Source organism: Eurosta solidaginis, chromosome 1 (genome assembly GCF_040869045.1).
Source record: "Eurosta solidaginis isolate ZX-2024a chromosome 1, ASM4086904v1, whole genome shotgun sequence".
In the NCBI taxonomy this organism is placed as follows: domain Eukaryota; kingdom Metazoa; phylum Arthropoda; class Insecta; order Diptera; family Tephritidae; genus Eurosta; species Eurosta solidaginis.
Window position 1 is genome coordinate 307,454,955 of NC_090319.1, and position 17,388 is coordinate 307,472,342.

General features: G+C 33.7%; 1 protein-coding gene across 1 annotated transcript in view; it reads right to left on the reverse strand.

Annotated features, from left to right (window-relative positions):
- The window catches only part of side (sidestep), a 527,768-nt gene that overhangs the window by 41,141 nt on the left and 469,239 nt on the right, over window positions 1-17,388 (reverse strand). The window lies entirely within an intron of this gene.

Sequence of the window (17,388 nt, forward strand, 5' to 3'; positions counted from 1 at the left end):
ATCTTTATACTTTTTTCATTCATCTTAATTTTACAAGCCAAAACTCAGGCTATTAATGGGTTAAACAGTTTTTATTGAATAATGTGAAATCGATTCGGGAAATACGAACCTGGTGAAAATATACCAATTTCTGTACACAAAACTCATAAATTTGAGAGAATATGCGAATAGCTAAGAAAACCTCTACTACTAATTAATATATGAAGTCTGTTTCTGAGAAGTGAACCAGGGACTAATCTTATTTGAAAAAAAGAAAAAAAAATAAAAAATATTTATTCAAATTATGGTATTCTACAGAAAAAAGTGAGGGAGGTTGATATGGAGATGGCGATCTAGGTGAAAATGGCTATATAGATAGAAGTTGTGATGAAAATGGAGATGGAAATGTAGATGAAAATGGGAGTGAAGGTAGAGCTACAGATAGAAATGTAGATGAAAATGTAGATAACGATGGAGATGGGGATTGAGATGGATGTACAGAGAGAGATGTAGATAGAGATGGAGATGGAGCTGGAGATGGATGTGGAGATGGGAATGGAAAAACAGATGTAGATGGAGTTGTAGATAAAGATTGAAATGGAGATTGAGGTGAAAAAGAGAGAAGAGAGATTGAGATTAAAATGGAAAAAGCAGATTGAGATGACAAAGTAGAATTGAAAATGAGGATGAAAATGAAAATAAAAATAAAGATGATGATACAGATGAAAATGAAGATGAATAAGAAGATGTAGTTGAAGGAAGATAGACATGGAGATTGAATGAAAAAATGAGATTGAAACTGAAATGGAAAAGGAGATTCAGATGACGATGAAGATGGAGAAGTAGATTCAGGGAGATGAACATAAAAATACAGATGAAGATATAGATATAGAGGAAAATGAAAATGAAGATGAATAAGAAGATGAAGATGAATATTTAGAAGGAGATGTAGACGGAGATAGAGATTAAAGTGAATATGCTAATACAAATTTAAATTTATATGCAGATGGGGTAAGAAATAGAGGGGATTGTTGAAGCAATAAAAAAGGAAGTGGGAGAAACGAAGCCAGATGAAGTGAGGGATGGAAAGGCAGAAGAGAGAAATACCGGGCAAAGCAACATTAAAAATTAAGAAATAAGTTTTTCAATTAGAAGAAAAATATTATCTAAGGTGATTCGTGATTCGGCAAACACTCCGATTATAGTTCTGCTATAAAACATGTACATATGTAAGACCCGTCACGCCAATTTTTAGGAAAAAGTAAAAGGAGCACGATGCAAATTGGAAGAGAAGCTCGGTCTAAAATCTCTTCGGAGGTTAACGCACCTTGTATTTATATTTCATTTGAAACAACCACAACGCAAATTAAAAGAGATTCAAATGGCACAAAGTATTGATTTTTATTTAGTTTTTGTTATTTTATTTATTCTGAAAGATGATAGGAGCGGACCAGTGAGAAAACTGCAAAATTTGGAATTCTGGTATATTGGGAATTTGAGTAAGTAAGTGGGTCCTGCAGAAGCATTATGAGGCGTTGATTTTTCTCTGTATACTCTCGTTTCATTTCAATGTTGGCCATTTTAATCAACATTACGACAATTTGAAGTGGCCATAAGGTCAGCTGATACTATGTCACCCCACCGTACAAAATTCCTGAAATTATTAAAAATTATAAATGTAAACATTCGGCAATAGAACGTTTGCCAAGCCTACCATTTATGTACATAAAAACAGGTAAGGACGGGACTGTGTTCGTCTGTGCCGAAGACTTCATACCTTTGATGAATGGGGCTGAAAAATAATCTTATCCCATTCGTAATATCCAAATAATCGGCTGTATAAGATATGAAATATATAGTGAAGCGCTTTTTAAGTTAAATATAAAATATAAAATAGTTGGTAGTTTGTTTGACGATTCAGAGTTTCACGTTTTTTGTGGTCCATATGAAATAGCTATGACCATGAATCACTTATCTTAACAATATATAACGTAAACGTAAGCATGGAGGAAATTTGAAGCATCTAGCTGTTAGAATGGGACAGTAATTACGAAAAGCCTCTTATCTGAACAATCGGTTGTGGAGGATATATGCTATATATACGACCGATCTCATCCATTTTTTTCAGAAAACAATATGTGCAATGAACAAAAGCATATGGTGAAGTTTGCAACTTCAATCTGATAAATTAAGGAAGAAATGACAAAAATCCTCTTTTCTGAAAAATCGGTTGTATGGGGGATATGCTATAGTGACCCACTCCGGCCGGTTCCGACAAATGTCTAATCTGACACCTAAATATACCCGCTCACCAAATTTTATAAAGATATATCAAAAATTGAGGGACTAGTTTGCATATAAATAGAGAGACGGACAGACGGACTTGGCTAGATGAACTCAGCTTTTCATCCTGATCATTTCGGTACACTTATTGGTGGGTCTATCTATTTTCATTTAAGAACTTACAATTTTGAGATTCGTGACGAAGTTAATATACCATTTCATTTTCATGAAAGATATGATAATTCAAAGTCTTTCACGATATATTTCCGTGCAGTTTTAAATCAAGATTTACTTCAATTCATTGCATGCTTTTATTTAAATTTCACACAAGATAGAGGTTCCTCTAATTCTTGTTGACTAAAAATTCATGTTCAATTTAAAACAGCTGCATGCAAATTTATTTTAACTGAAAAACACTTGAAGCCTTTATTTGAATTTAAAGTTTCGTTGAAATTTCTTAACCAGAAGAGAATTGAAATTATTTTAATATATTTGGTAATATATAAATATTTACAGGAAATTCACTCAAATTTACCGCGGGACAAAAAACTTAACTAAATAAACTTATTAATTCAATGAAAAAGTCTCACTAAATTACGCATTTATTTAATTGTGTGTGTATATGAGAGATTGTTTTTTTTTTTTGTAACACCATTCATGGTAAAAAGTGTATTGTGATTTAAATTCATTCAAAATTTTGCAACCAGTCGAAGTTTTTATTTCAAATGCGAAATTTTTATTTATTTATTTAATTTATACGTTATGATATATGTATATATTTATTGCTTTAAAGCAGTCGTTTGTGAAATAATGGGTGCTTTTTATAAAAAAAGAATCCCATTGCAAAAAAGTTATTAAAATGCATTTATATTTTTCTATTAAAAATATGTGTATTTTAATGAAACTGTAAAATACAACCAAATGTGCTGTTTTGCTTCGCCAACAAATATCGGGAAAACATTTCTAGGCATTAAGTTAGCGAGACAGATTCATATTGTTTTATAGAAGTTTGATGTTTTTGATATAAGGTACATATAAATACGATTTATATAATAGTGAACAGCGGAAGCATTGCTTATACTGAGCTGCACGAAAATCCAATATCAGTGATGAAGTTGCATTTAAGGAGCCTAAAAATGTATACACAAAATTTGGATTAACAAGTAAAGGTGTCTAAGTTCGGGTGTAACCGAACATTATATACTCAGCGTGAGCTTCAATTGTACATTTCATTTCAGATAAATTACTTTTCTACATAACACGCGGCACCGCCCATTTAAAAAAAAATGTCTCCACATTTCCCCTTACAATAAAATTTGATAAGTGAAATATCATTCATTAAAAAAAAAATTTTTTTTTGCTAAGTTATAGCTTATTATTCTAGTCTACGACCATTTTAAAAATCTTTTATATAAAAGTGGGCGTGGTCTTTAACCGATATTTTTGTAGAAATATTTCCTGCTATAGGGAAAACTTGCGTACACAATTTTATTACGACCCGTTAATTTTTCTTCGAGTTATGGCCCCTGAAACATAGAAAATTGCTTAGTCGTAAAAGGGGCGGTGCCACGCCCATTTTTTAAATTTGAAGTTTTTCATATTTATTGTTATAAATCCACTTGGGAAATGAAATACAATTGATATAAAGCTCTTTTTTGCAAATATATAGCCTATTTTATTCGTCCACGACCCTTTTAAACATCTTTGTATAAAAGTGGGCGTGGTCCTTATCTAATTTCGTTAATTTTTCTTCAAACCATTCCTTATAGTAAAGGCAACCTCTCTGCCGAATTTTGTTACGATAGGTTTAACGATTTTTGATTTTTGATTAGTAATATTTGTAAAATTGATTTTATCACAAGTGGGCGGTGCCACGCCCATTTTAAAAAATGTTTCCAAATTTTTATCAAGAGTCTCAATATCAGTCCACGTGTCAAATTTCAACATTCTATGTGTATTATTTACTAAATTATCAGGTTTATTGTGTTTTCCAAAATGTCCGATTTCGCTCATTTTCAATATCAATCTATTCTGGGTCCAGATAAGCCAGTGCATCAAATTTGGTGAAGATGTCTCAATATTTACTCAAGTTATCCTGCTAACGGACGGACGGACGGACATGGCTCAATCAAATTTTTTTTTTGATACTGATAATTTTGATATATGGTAGTCTATATCTATCTCGATTCCTTTATACCTGTACAACCAACCATTATCCAATCAAATTTAATATACTCTGTGTACAAAGCACGCTGTGTATAAAAAGATACAACAAAAATGTACCTAGTTGTGTATAAAAGGAATGGCAATGAATGCAGGAATTTCAAGCTCAAGCCTCAGCTCTCGAAAAGCTAGCTAATTAAGAAGCGAAATTAAGAAACATGGCTTATCAATCATTGCACTGTGCACATTTTCAAATTTTGGTCTTATATCAATAACAAAATAATTTAGTAAAACAATTTGTGATTGTTTTTACTATATTCATTGTTTATTTATTGATTATAATTACTTTAAGACAACCCCTTGTATTTTTCCATTTGTGGGATCGCCATAAAACACGGTCGAAATATGGAAAAGTGGCAGATCCTCTATCGCGCCAAATTCTTGTTATCAGTTTAACTATTTTGTTGTATCTCTTTATAAATTTTTTAAGCATATATTATTATTAATCAATTGATTCTCTCTTTTCAGCATGAACCTCAGTTACATATAAATTCAATAGGGGGACTCATGAAAGCATATAAACTTATAAGGTGTAAAATTATATCTATTTACACACACTGTTATATGAACGCACCTAGTAATATTCTTGATAAACTTGATTGTTTATCAGCTGTATTATTGCCAAACAAAAATTTTTTGGTTGCTATACAAATTAAAAAAGCCAAGATTAAGTGAAAAATCAAAACTAAAACGTCTTGACTTGCTGATGTTGGAGATTTCTGATGAAAATGCCTGCTGTAATGTCTGCAAGGTTGTATTCCTTCGAGTTTACCGCATTTACACAATGAAAAGTGCGCGTAAGTTTATACAAATTGTGTAAATGATTTTTCATACAAAATTTGATAGCTCGTTTACGCACTAGATAAATTTATACTTTTACACACTTTATAAGGCATTTATAAGGTTACATGAGTCCCCCTAATATCAATTCTTGTAAACCGTCAGTGAAACGTCATTGCGAAAGTTTCTGAAATTGTATTTTATCTATTTTTTAAGTGCTCCCAACAGCTTTTTGCTTATTTCAGGAAGCCACACTCTTTATGATGGTTGCTGAAATTCAATGCACAAATCAACTCAAAAAAGTTGTTTTCCTATTCCGGTTAATGCAATAAAACTCTGCTAAAGCACATAAACAATAGATATTTCTGCAATATTACAACAACTGAAAATTCACTCGAAAAAAAATATTACAATGACCATTTCCGTTTTGTTGCGGTAGCTGCCAATCATCAATTGTGATGGTAGGCATTGGTATGGGTTTGTATATCCATTTCAAATTACAATAATTCTCAATGGACACTTACAACAAACACAACTGTTGATCAATTGTTGAGTGATTGCTTTACGAACGCAACGTTGAATATTTTACGTCAAATTACAGAGCATGTAAACATATATATTTGCACGCTTCATTCTTATTTCCAACCTGGTTGTTCAGATACTTAGCAGTTCGTGGAGAGTATTCGGTGTTGTAAAGTGAAGTATTAGAGATTATTGAGAAAGAGATTTTTCTTAAAATTTAAGAATAATTTTTTCGTTCGGCAGTTGGCTCAACGTCCATTCCTGAAAAAAGTCATCTGACGGAAACATGTATTTGCTTTTAGTATAGGTCCGTGTTAGTTAGGATGCCTTTTAAAATGCTCGGTTTGAACGCCGGTATTTGGTGGTCGTTACTAAAAATTTATAAGGGAAAGAAAATAAAAGGAGAGACAAGTAGGGGAAAGAAAGAAAGGTTTGTATAGGAGCAAGACTTATCGGTAAGTTCTTAAAAAATATTAATATGTTTTTAAAAGTTATAGATTTGTTATCGAAAGGTATCGATTTGTTATTTGTATTAATTTTCTACCGGGGTGTTAACGATGTGCTGTTGGAAAACTATATATTTGCTATTGAAAACTCATCGTTTATTAATAGAAAAGTTATAGATAAATAAACGGTTTGTTATCAAAAAAGTTATTGATTTGTTACCGAAAGTTATCGATTTTGTATTACAGTAATACCAACGCGTTATCTGTGTTATCGATTGATATCTTAAATTTTTCGAATTTAGGGAGAAATTAGCGATTTGGTATAAAAAAGTATCGATTTTCTATCGAAAAAATATGGAAAAGTTATCCATTTGTTACACAAAGATTATCAATCTGATATTAAACAAGTAAGGAAGGCTAAGTTCGGGTGCAACCGAACATTACATACTCAGCTGAAAGCTATGGAGACAAAATAAGGGAAAATCACCATGTAGGAAAATGAATCTAGGGTAACCCCGGAATGTGTTTGTATGACATGTGTATGAAATGGAAGGTATTTAAGAGTATTTTAAGAGGGAGTGGGCCATAGTTCTATAGGTGGACGCCATTTAGGGATATCGCCATAAAGGTGGACCAGGGCTGACTCTAGAATTTGTTTCTCCGATATGGGTATCAAATGAATGGTGTTAATGAGTATTTTAAAAGGGCGTGGGCTTAGTTCTATAGGTGGACGCCTTTTCGAGAAATCTTCATAAAGGTGGACCAGGGGTGACTCTAGAATGCGTTTGTAAAATATGGGTATCAAACGAAAGTGTTAGTGAGTATTCTAAAAGGGCCTTAGTTCTATAAGTGGACGCGTTTTCGAGATATCGCCATAAAGGTGGACCAGGGGTGACTCTGTAATGTGTTTGTATGATATGGGTACCAAATTAAAGGTATTAATGAGGGTTTTAAAAGGGAGTGGTAGTAGTTGTATATGTGAAGGCGCTTTCGAGATATCAACCAAAATTTTACACAGGGTGATCCAGAACATCATCTGTCGGGTACCGCTAATTTATTTATATATGTAATACCACGAACAGTATTCCTGCCAAGATTCCAAGGGCTTTTGATTTTGCCCTGCAGAACTTTTTCATTTTCTTCTACTTAATATGGTAGGTGTCACATCCATTTTACAGAGTTTTCTTTATGGCATTTTTTTCATTTTTCGTAATTTTCGATACAGAAAAAGTGGACGTGGTCATAGTCGGATTTCGGCCATTTTTTATACCAATACAAAGTGGGTTCAGATAAGTACGTAAACTGAGTTTAGTAAAGATATATCGATTTTTGCTTAAGTTATCGTGTTAACGGCCGAGCTGAAGGACAGACGGGATAAAAACTGGGCGTGGCTTCAACCGATTTCGCCCTTTTTCACAGAAAACAGTTATCGTCCTAAAGTCTAAGCCCCTACCAAATTTCACTAGGATTGGTAAATTTTTGTTCGACTTATGGCATTAAAAGTATCCCTGACAAATTAAATGGAAAAGGGCGGAGCCACGCCCATTTTGAAATTTTCTTTTATTTTTTTATTTTGTTGCATCATATCATTACTGGAGTTGAATGTTGACATAATTTACTTACATACTGTAAAGATATTAAATTTTTTGTTATCAATTGACTTAAAATTTTTTTTTAAGCGGGCGATTTTGCTAATTTTTATTAAGCATACATATAGTAATAGGAGGAACGTTCCTGCCAAATTTCGTCATGATATCTTCAACCACTGCCAAATTACAGCTTGCAAAACTTTTAAATTACCTTCTTTTAAAAGTGGGCGGTGCCACGCCCATTGTCCAAAATTTTATTAATTTTCTATTTTGCACCATAAGTATCTATCTGGATTTCTTTATACCTTGAGCTCTGCTCAACTGATTATAAAAATTATCGATATGATATCAAAAGGTTTACAATTTATTATTGGAGTGGTACAAATTAGTACCGAAAAGTTTTTGGCTCGTTATCACAAAGTTATCGAGTTGTTATCGGATTCCTACCAAATGTTTTTCGACGTGCTCATCGCTCTGTTGTGTAACAGATGCTGATAAAATTTTAATATGAAATCGGTAACATATCTATAACCTGCCGAGGAAAAACCAATAATAAGACGATTCTGACGCGGTGATGGCACGCCGATAACAAGATTATTACTCCAAAAAAAGCCGACAAGGCTGTTCTCTTGAAGCACGGAATGGTTAAGTTGCCTCTGCTGCGCTTCAACTTCAACCCCCAGAAGATCTCTAGTTCAACAAAAATTATAACTTTTCTAGACGAAAACCTGTAGGCTACACACCGAACTTCACGAGTACTTGGTACCCACTCCTGTTTTTTTCAGAAGTGGATTTGAACCTTTTCAAAATAAGTTTAGTGTTGTTGTGTTAACATCCAATTTTGTTTTTGTTGTTGTTGTAGCGATGAGGACACTACCCGAAGGCCTTGGGGAGTGTTATCTATGTTGGTGGTCCTTTGCCAGATGCAGATCCGGTACGTGCAGGTAACAAGCACCATAACCAGCCAGCACCAATAAGCCCAACCATCTAGGGAATGATTTGGTATGAAACCGGCAAGGCCATCCCGCCCTCGCCTAGATCTATCAGGAGTTCGGGGTCACCAGAGCCTCGGCTGTTAACGAAAAAGGATTCGCCACGGGTAGGTGAGATTGAAAATTGGGTTGGAGAAGCTATATATTGCGCTAGCAACGGCTTGAATCAATTTGGTATTTTAGTCCCCTCTTACGACAGGCATACATACCTACCACGGTTACATTCTAAGTCCCCTATCCCGCTAACAGCTAATCATTGCGTGCAGAGACCGGCTCGCAAAAGAGTTTTTGGTATTGTTTGGATCCAACTCAACTTCACTTAAAAGAAAGTTCGAAAAACTCTTTGGAATTGGCAATTTAAATCCAAGGACACTTCATAGTATGGTTGATTAAAATTTTAAACTTTTCGGCGGCATTTATGTGCAAAAGATTTTAAGAAGCGCAAAGGTCGATCTTGTTCTCCACTGAGTTTACTAACGACAGGCTTTGTTCCATATATGTGAAATAATTGTGTAGATGTTTAATTTTGTTGGGCGTGGCTAAAGAATCTTTGTAATAGAATATAGCAGTTTGCGTTTTTATACAACTACAGCATAAATAATTTTCATAAACATTCTTATGATTATTTAACAGTTATTTCGATTAATGGTTAATTATATGAATACAAACTAACGATGCTTTCGTAAGTTAATGCAGTCGATTAATTTAATCAAAGGATAAGTCGTTCCCATCCCTTGTATCACTAGGCCAAGGTGGCGGCCATATCGCTAAGTCCTCAGTAAAGATGTACTCAATATCCCAGTAAAGAACGGAACGAAAAATCTGAATGTTGGATCAAACGAAAATTCTCAATTTGAAAAGTGACGTTTTTTCAAAAAGTTTTAAAATATTTGCGTGGATTGCGAACCATGGTCGGGCTTCAAACACACAACCTTAACCAGTATACAATTCGAACGTAAACTGCAGGAGAAGTAGAGCAGCAAATTGTGTTCAAATTCATAAACACTTAAAAGAATGAAATGGATATACTGAAATTTGCAAACTTGTTTAATCTGCTCGATGAGTGAAGTTCCCCGAACACATTCTCAAAGAAGTGCGTCTCTTTTTCGATAACATTTTTTCCTGGTCATGTTCGATATGAGATGAGTTTTCCAAAAAAGGAAGCGAGAGAATTAAATTTACATGAGAGAGAGCTAAATTTTGAGAGATTGAGGTTAGCTCTCATTCGAATCTCAAATTGAGATTTCGCGAAAATGTTCATTGGATAAGAACTTTTTCAAAATCTCAGACAACGCGCATCGCATTCATTTAACTGTACACGCAGTTTTTAGTCAATAACCTAAACGGATAGTTTGTAAAAGGCCTACATACCACAAATAACTGTTATGTTTGTACAATGTACATACACTCAATTTATTTATGTTGCCATAACATCCAATACTAAATGAACACCAACAATCAATAGAGCACACTACACAGAGCAATAAAAATGGAAGTGAGCATCAATTTAATCAAGGAACTGACTCAATAAATGTAATTGAATTGAGTGCTGGTGCACAGAATTGACCAAAGTAGCTGGGTAAGCATTCAGAGTTGAATGTATGAAAGGAGCTTAATTAACCCAATACTGCCCACTGTTACATATGCGTAACGCAGCCCGTTTGAATTTGAAACACCTGTTAGTCATAGCAGGGTAGTAAAATTTCAAATTTTTGCATTCCGAGAAATATAATAAAATGTTGATAGCCCTGTCAATCAAGCACTCAGTCAGTTGCACTTTTTATTTCATCGCGGTTGGCCGTTGTGTGAAAACCGGCGCTGAAATATTAAAGGCAGTTAATTCTTTAGATAACTCCAGGTCGTGTGGCTCTGATGGAATTTCCAATCAGGTTTTGAAAAATGTCGCTTTAAATTTAGTCGATATTTTAGTTTATTTGTTTAACAAAAGCATCTTTTCTGGAATTTTTCCTACTGACTTGAAATGTGCTGTAGTCATTCCCTTAAAGGGTGACAAAAAGGATATAAACAATTACCGACCAATTCCTTTGCTCTCTTCCATCTCGAAAACTTTTGAAAAGCTTGTTAAACGTAGAATTCTTGAATTTCTTAACAACAAACATTTTTTTCAGCCCGATGCAATTTGGTTTTCGATGTGGACGTTCCACCGAAGATGCCCTCTTGAACTTTTGTTCCTTTATATATAGCGAGTTAGACAAAAAAAAGAACTGTGCTGGCCTATTCGTAGATATCACGAAAGCATTTGATATGGTAGATCACCAAATCTTGTTAAATAAATTACATTGCGTGGGCTTTCGTGGCTTTATGTATAACTGGTTGAAATCTTACTTATCAGGAAGAGCGCAAAAAGTTAAGGTTGGCAGTTGTTTCAGTGATTCTGTTACTATTGACCTGGGAGTACCCCAAGGTTCTGTTTTAGGTCCGACATTGTTCTTAGTTTATTTGAATTCCTTATTTTCCTTGCCCTTTTTTGAGAAGGTTACCGCGTTTGCAGATGACCTTGCTATAGCCTATAGTTCAACGAACAATCTAGATTTGGTAGCAGGTGTCAACTATGATGTTCATCTGTTGAGAGTGTGGTTTGCTACACATAAAATGATTGTTAGCAGGAAAACACAGATGATGTATTTCGATTAACATCCAAAAATCTCTCCCGATATTGATATTATATTCCACGCCACTGACTGCGAACATTTTGCTCTAAACAATTTGTTGTGCTCTGGAACGTGGTATAATTCTGAAACAACTTGTAGCGACAAGTGTTTTCCAATTGAAAGAGTTAAAGTCTTCCAATATCTGGGAATTTCTGTGGACTAATCCTTAAGTTGGTCAACACATACTTCTCGCCTGAAGTCCTACATGCGATCCACGGTTCGCTATTTTTATAGTCTGAGGAAGATATGTTCAAACGCAACGCTTAGAACAATCTACTACGCGTTGGTTCACTCAAGGCTTCAATATGGCATATGCTGTTGGGGGCGGTGCTTCTCACAATAATATCCAGCAACTTCTTATTACTCAAACATTTTTCATAAGGAAGATATGCAACGTTAACCGTTTTCACCACAGCATGGACTTATTCAGGGAAATGAAAATTCTTCCGGTAAAGCACATGTACTATTATAAAACGTTAAAAATATTTTTTATTCGCTGTGGGTATTTACACAGCCTCGTCTCTGATAATTATAACTTAAGGCAAAACTCACTGGGACTTGTTGTTGTTCCCACTTCTCGTACTACTCATTTTAATAACTTCTTTACTATCGTTTCTTGTAAAGTCTTCAATAAGATACCTGCGACTATGCGTGTTATTAGGAATTTGCGAGAATTTTTAAAAAATGTTAAATCATTTTTATTAGAGGTGTCACACGACGAGATCAAAACTTTGCTGAACCATGTCAATTAGTGAACTGAAACCAAAATTGTTATTTTTAATGCTTTATTATTTTCATTATTTAACTCATTGAACTTATGGATTATCTTTACCTTCACCCCACACATATCGTACATGTTCATGATTCTTAATTTGTGACGGCATTCAACATTAAAATTGCATACTATTTTACTGAATGCCTTAACTATCTTTCATTTATTAATAATTTTTAAGTTTAGTTCCTATTGTATACATATATGTACAAAACTTATTGAAAGAATGAATAAATCTAATCTAAATTTAGTAAATTTCGAGATGTACCAAGGGTCGAATCCTCGTATGAAAGAGGAATATTCATTCCAATACGGGAAAAACATAACGCCGATATTTTGCATGTTGGACGCGTTTGACGAAAGTATCAAGAGTTTAGAATTCAGTTTTTATTTTGACAACTTATTCACGCCACCCTCAGCCTTAGTTGTTCTAAGGCAACAATGTTACCATGGAACCGGAACCATTCGACCAAACATAATTCCAAAATCATGTCCTTTGCAGTCGAAAGAAGAATTCAGAAAACTTGAACGTGGTTAAATGCAAAGCGCGAAGATGGAATCAACCGATATTAAAATAACTAAATGGGTTGACAATGCAGTGGTGAGTGTAGCTTCTATTTTATGTACATGGCAAACTACCTTTTACCACCATTGGTAGGTATTCGCGATTGGAAAGGAAACGTATTATGTTACCTTTGCCAGATTCTATTCAACAATACAACAAACACATGGGTGGAATGAATAGAATGGACCAAAATGTAAATGCCTATAGAATTGGAGCACGTGGTAGAAAATGGCGGCACTCAATTTTTACTTGGATAATAGATGTTTCAATACAAAACGCTTGGATTTTACATCGAAAAGGAGGACAATACATGATCCAACTTGAATTCCGGAGAGCTATTGCTTCTCGTTATTACAGAACTTACGGGGTAACAAAACCCCCTCAAAGTTACCGTAGAGTTGCTACTTATGAATCTCAATATTCTAGCCGTTTTGACAGCATAAATCATTTTGTGGTCGAAACTATAGATAAAAAAAAGGCGTCGCTGCGCTGGCCTGAATTGTGCAGCTCACCCTTCTTCTATGTGTAAGAAATTATACGTTGGTTTATGTATAAAATGTTTCGAGAAATATCATTATTTCAATACTAACTAAATCTTTATTCCTAAATGGAGCATATACATATGTATTTATTATAAGTTTTTATATATTTGTTTCAAAAGTTGCCTGAATTTGTTTATTTTCTCTACATAAATAAGTGAAATACAATAAAGCAGTGAACTGTTACTTAAAGTTCAACAATTTTCGTTTATTATCAGTTACCAATAAGGCAGTCAAAATGTACTGAGTAGTGCCCACGGTTACACATATGTTACAGCTCATAACTCCAAAACCAGCAGAGGTAGAAATTAAATTTTTTCATATTTGGCTTCTACGAGCAAATAAATACTTTTCTGAAAATTGTATGTTCCTAACCCATCTGGATCTCTCTGGGCACTAATGGGTTAAATTCGTGTTGTATGTGTCGTTGATGACGAGCTAGACAGCCGAAAAACCTAAATTTTGCTGAAAATCAGGTAACAAAGACGATGGAACATACGTTTTTATTGCATTCAAATATATGAACATGTTGGTATAAGGGATGCTAATTTTAAAATTTTGTTGCTGTTACAATAATGGGTATTTTTTATGGGATACCGGTACAGCAGTCAAGCTTAAAGGAAGGTGGAACTATGCGCTGACGAAATTTCATCTTTATAAAATTACGAGCGTCTGACCTCGTGACTGTCTACTTTAATACCAAGATTGAAAAAAAATAATCCCGACATATTGCGAGAATACCATATAACGGTAACCGCGATTGACATCCCTAATAAGTTAGTTTGCAATTGTGTATGGTATATTTAATTGGGGTATGCAGCTAATAAGCTATCAAACTCTAGACAAATTCAGTTACAGGACAACCTTTTTTTCGAAAGAAATTTATGCAGGATCAAAATTTTATGTTAAAAAGTTTAACCTCAACCGCATTAGTTTACTGCAATGTGATCAATTAGCAGTAACTTAATTAAAAACTTGAAGCAAGATCTAAAACTAAGATTTGGTAAAGAGATTTTTTGATTTTTAAATATCTTTGTAACGTTTGGGGAATCAAGATTATTGGAATTGGTATGCTATACGGGCGAATATAGAATGTAAGTTGAGGCGTAGCGTATGGGGTATACGGAAAGCAAACGTAAGTGTATTCACTACACTGTAGCGTAATTCCGGAACAATGTATATATGTACATACGAGGTTTATTATCGATGAGTTATCGGTTTCCTATCGACGGGTTATAGGGGTGTTATTTATTTCTTATCGATGAGTAGTCAGTTTGTTATAGATGTGGTATATACGAGGTAATTACTTATCGAGAATAAAAGTTATTTATGGAAAAATAATGAATAATGATAAATAGTTAATACAAGTTATTGATTTGTTAACGAAAAGCTATAAAGTTTTTATCAGAGTGTTACCAATTTGCTATCGGTATTTCATCGAAAAGTTATTGATTTTTATCGTAAAGCTATCGATTTTTGTTAAAAAACGTCCGGTATGTAATCGAATAGTTATACATTATTTATCTATGTGTTATGAAAAAGTTGTTAATAAGATTTGTATGTTTACGAGCTTCACGTAAAGTTATCGATTTTTTAGCAAAACGTTACCAATTTGTAATCGGCGTTTATATATCAAATATTTATCGATTTTATATCAAAAGCTTGCCGAATATTAATTGAAAAGTTATCGATATGTTATCAATGTGTTACAAATTTTACACCGGAAATATGTTACCGTAAAGATACAAATTTGATCGAGACATGACCGATTTGAAAAGTTATCGTTTTGCTATATAAAACTTATGGATGTGTAATCGAAAGTTATCGACTTATTATCTAACGGCTATCAATTACTTATCGATGTGTTATGGAAAAGTCATTTACAAGGTTTGCATGGTTTAAGAGCTTTTGAACGAATTCGCCCATTTCTGTCAAATACAAAAAAAGCAAAAATAGCATGAGAAATTCTAGAAAGCCTGCGGTCTGGTAGACGAAGTAAGCTGCCGCCACACTACGGGTGCCTTCTTCACAAATATCTCCACAGAATATTAGATAGACACTTGTCTGGATGGACTTCTCACTATCAGTGAAACAGATTTTTTTCTCCAGTCTAAAAAATGCATGTAACTAAATATCAATCAGAAGATCAAGTATTACTCCAGCTGTCTTTTTTAAATACCCAAGATGTCGGAATGATTCAAAAAAAAAAAAAAGTAGTTAGAATTAAATTAAAATGGGGTTCCTTTAATATGTGGAAATTTTAGCTGATTTTATGTTATACTGAATCATCTATAAAACTTTCTGAGCTCAAGTCAGTAAATTTTGACCTACTAAGTGAAGATTGTCAGTTGAATCCTTTATAAATTCAACTTGATAGTTGGTTGAAAGCTGCATTAAAAAGCTTATTCTAAATATATAAATATATTTTCGATATTATCGATTTTTCTTATATAATAAGACATGCCTACAAATCTATGTACATATAAAAAATCTATTTAAGTAGAATACGCACCTTCTTTGTGTTAATTTTCCCATTAGGATTTATGAAGCTTCCCTCAACAAAAACAACAAAAATTGCTTGGTCAGCATCGAATGCCTATTTAGATATTGGCACATCTACCCATAAATGTGTACATAAAGTAGTACCTGGATATACTGAACTATTTTTTTACTTGGTGATATTTTCATTTATTTGAAAATAGCCGTGTTTTTTACACGTATATACGTCTACGTTTGCTCTTAAAAAAAAACACTTATCCCCACTTAGATAATGCCTAGGAGACCCATCTAGCGGCAACTAGCAACAGAACATGTTTCACTGAAAATCGGAGACACAAACCTCTGTTGGCCATTGTGTATAAGCTATAGCTGAATCGATTGCGGTGAATAGTGGACACACACCATTTGTAGAGTTAATACATGGAGGTGAAACATAGCCACATATTTCAGTTGCATCTGAGTATAGTGCGTATTGAAATTTAGCAGAACTAATTTTATGCGCAGCAATTTCAGAAAAGTTGATAAAGTTTAACGCTTAGCAGTCCATATAAAATTTAAGTGTAAACGAATACAGATGTAAAAAAAAAACAGCGAATGTTCTTTGTTTATCCAAAATCTTGGTTTCATATATTTATGACCTTAATTCTCAATGCTGGCAGTGGAATTGGACTTTTGACCAAACCATAATGACTTCACCTATTTTAATGTGCATAATCCAAATATGTGGCCTATTCAGCTTGATGTAAAGTCTATTGCAGATAACTTTTTCTGAACTTCGACATTCTCAAAAACTGGTTGATTCAAGAGCTAAAAAAAATCTTACATGAAGGTTCGGATTGTCGAAAAATGTATCAAAAGTTGTGAAAATCACATGGTGTACCAAATTACTTTAAATATTATGCTTCAAATATTACTTTAAATATTATGCGCAGCTGACCCATCTTACGATAAACGTACACATACATATATGGATAACCGAATCTAAAAATGGGATCAGTTTGGCCCGTTAGCCTTAATGCTATCCGATTAAATGATAGGTTTCACTACAAACAGTCACTTCTGTAGTTATAATAGCCATAAGCTTTAACCTGAACATTTTCGTTCGCATATCAGTCGACAGCAATAAATTTTCCATTGATATAACATACCACTGATTACGAATGGGAACTTAGATTTTGGTTTTGGCGCTGAATGGCATTTTAAGCAAAAGAAAGAAAAGATGTTGATGCCTTACTCAGCGATTCCTATAAATGTAACAATATACATATGTATATTTATTTGAGGTAGGTAGATGTTAAGCATACCCCTAAAGGGAAGTCAATAACTAGTGATACAAATTTCTGGTTCGTAACTAGATCTTAAATGCCATATAAGTACTAGTTTGTTAGTTGCTAGACTTTCTCCAGTAATAAAATCGGTTGTTTGGATTTTTATAAATACAATTTAAGAAATAGGCACCAACAAAAAAAATCTGCTGCTAGATTTAAGGAGCTTCGAGTATGAGTATGCCTTATTTCCCCACACTTT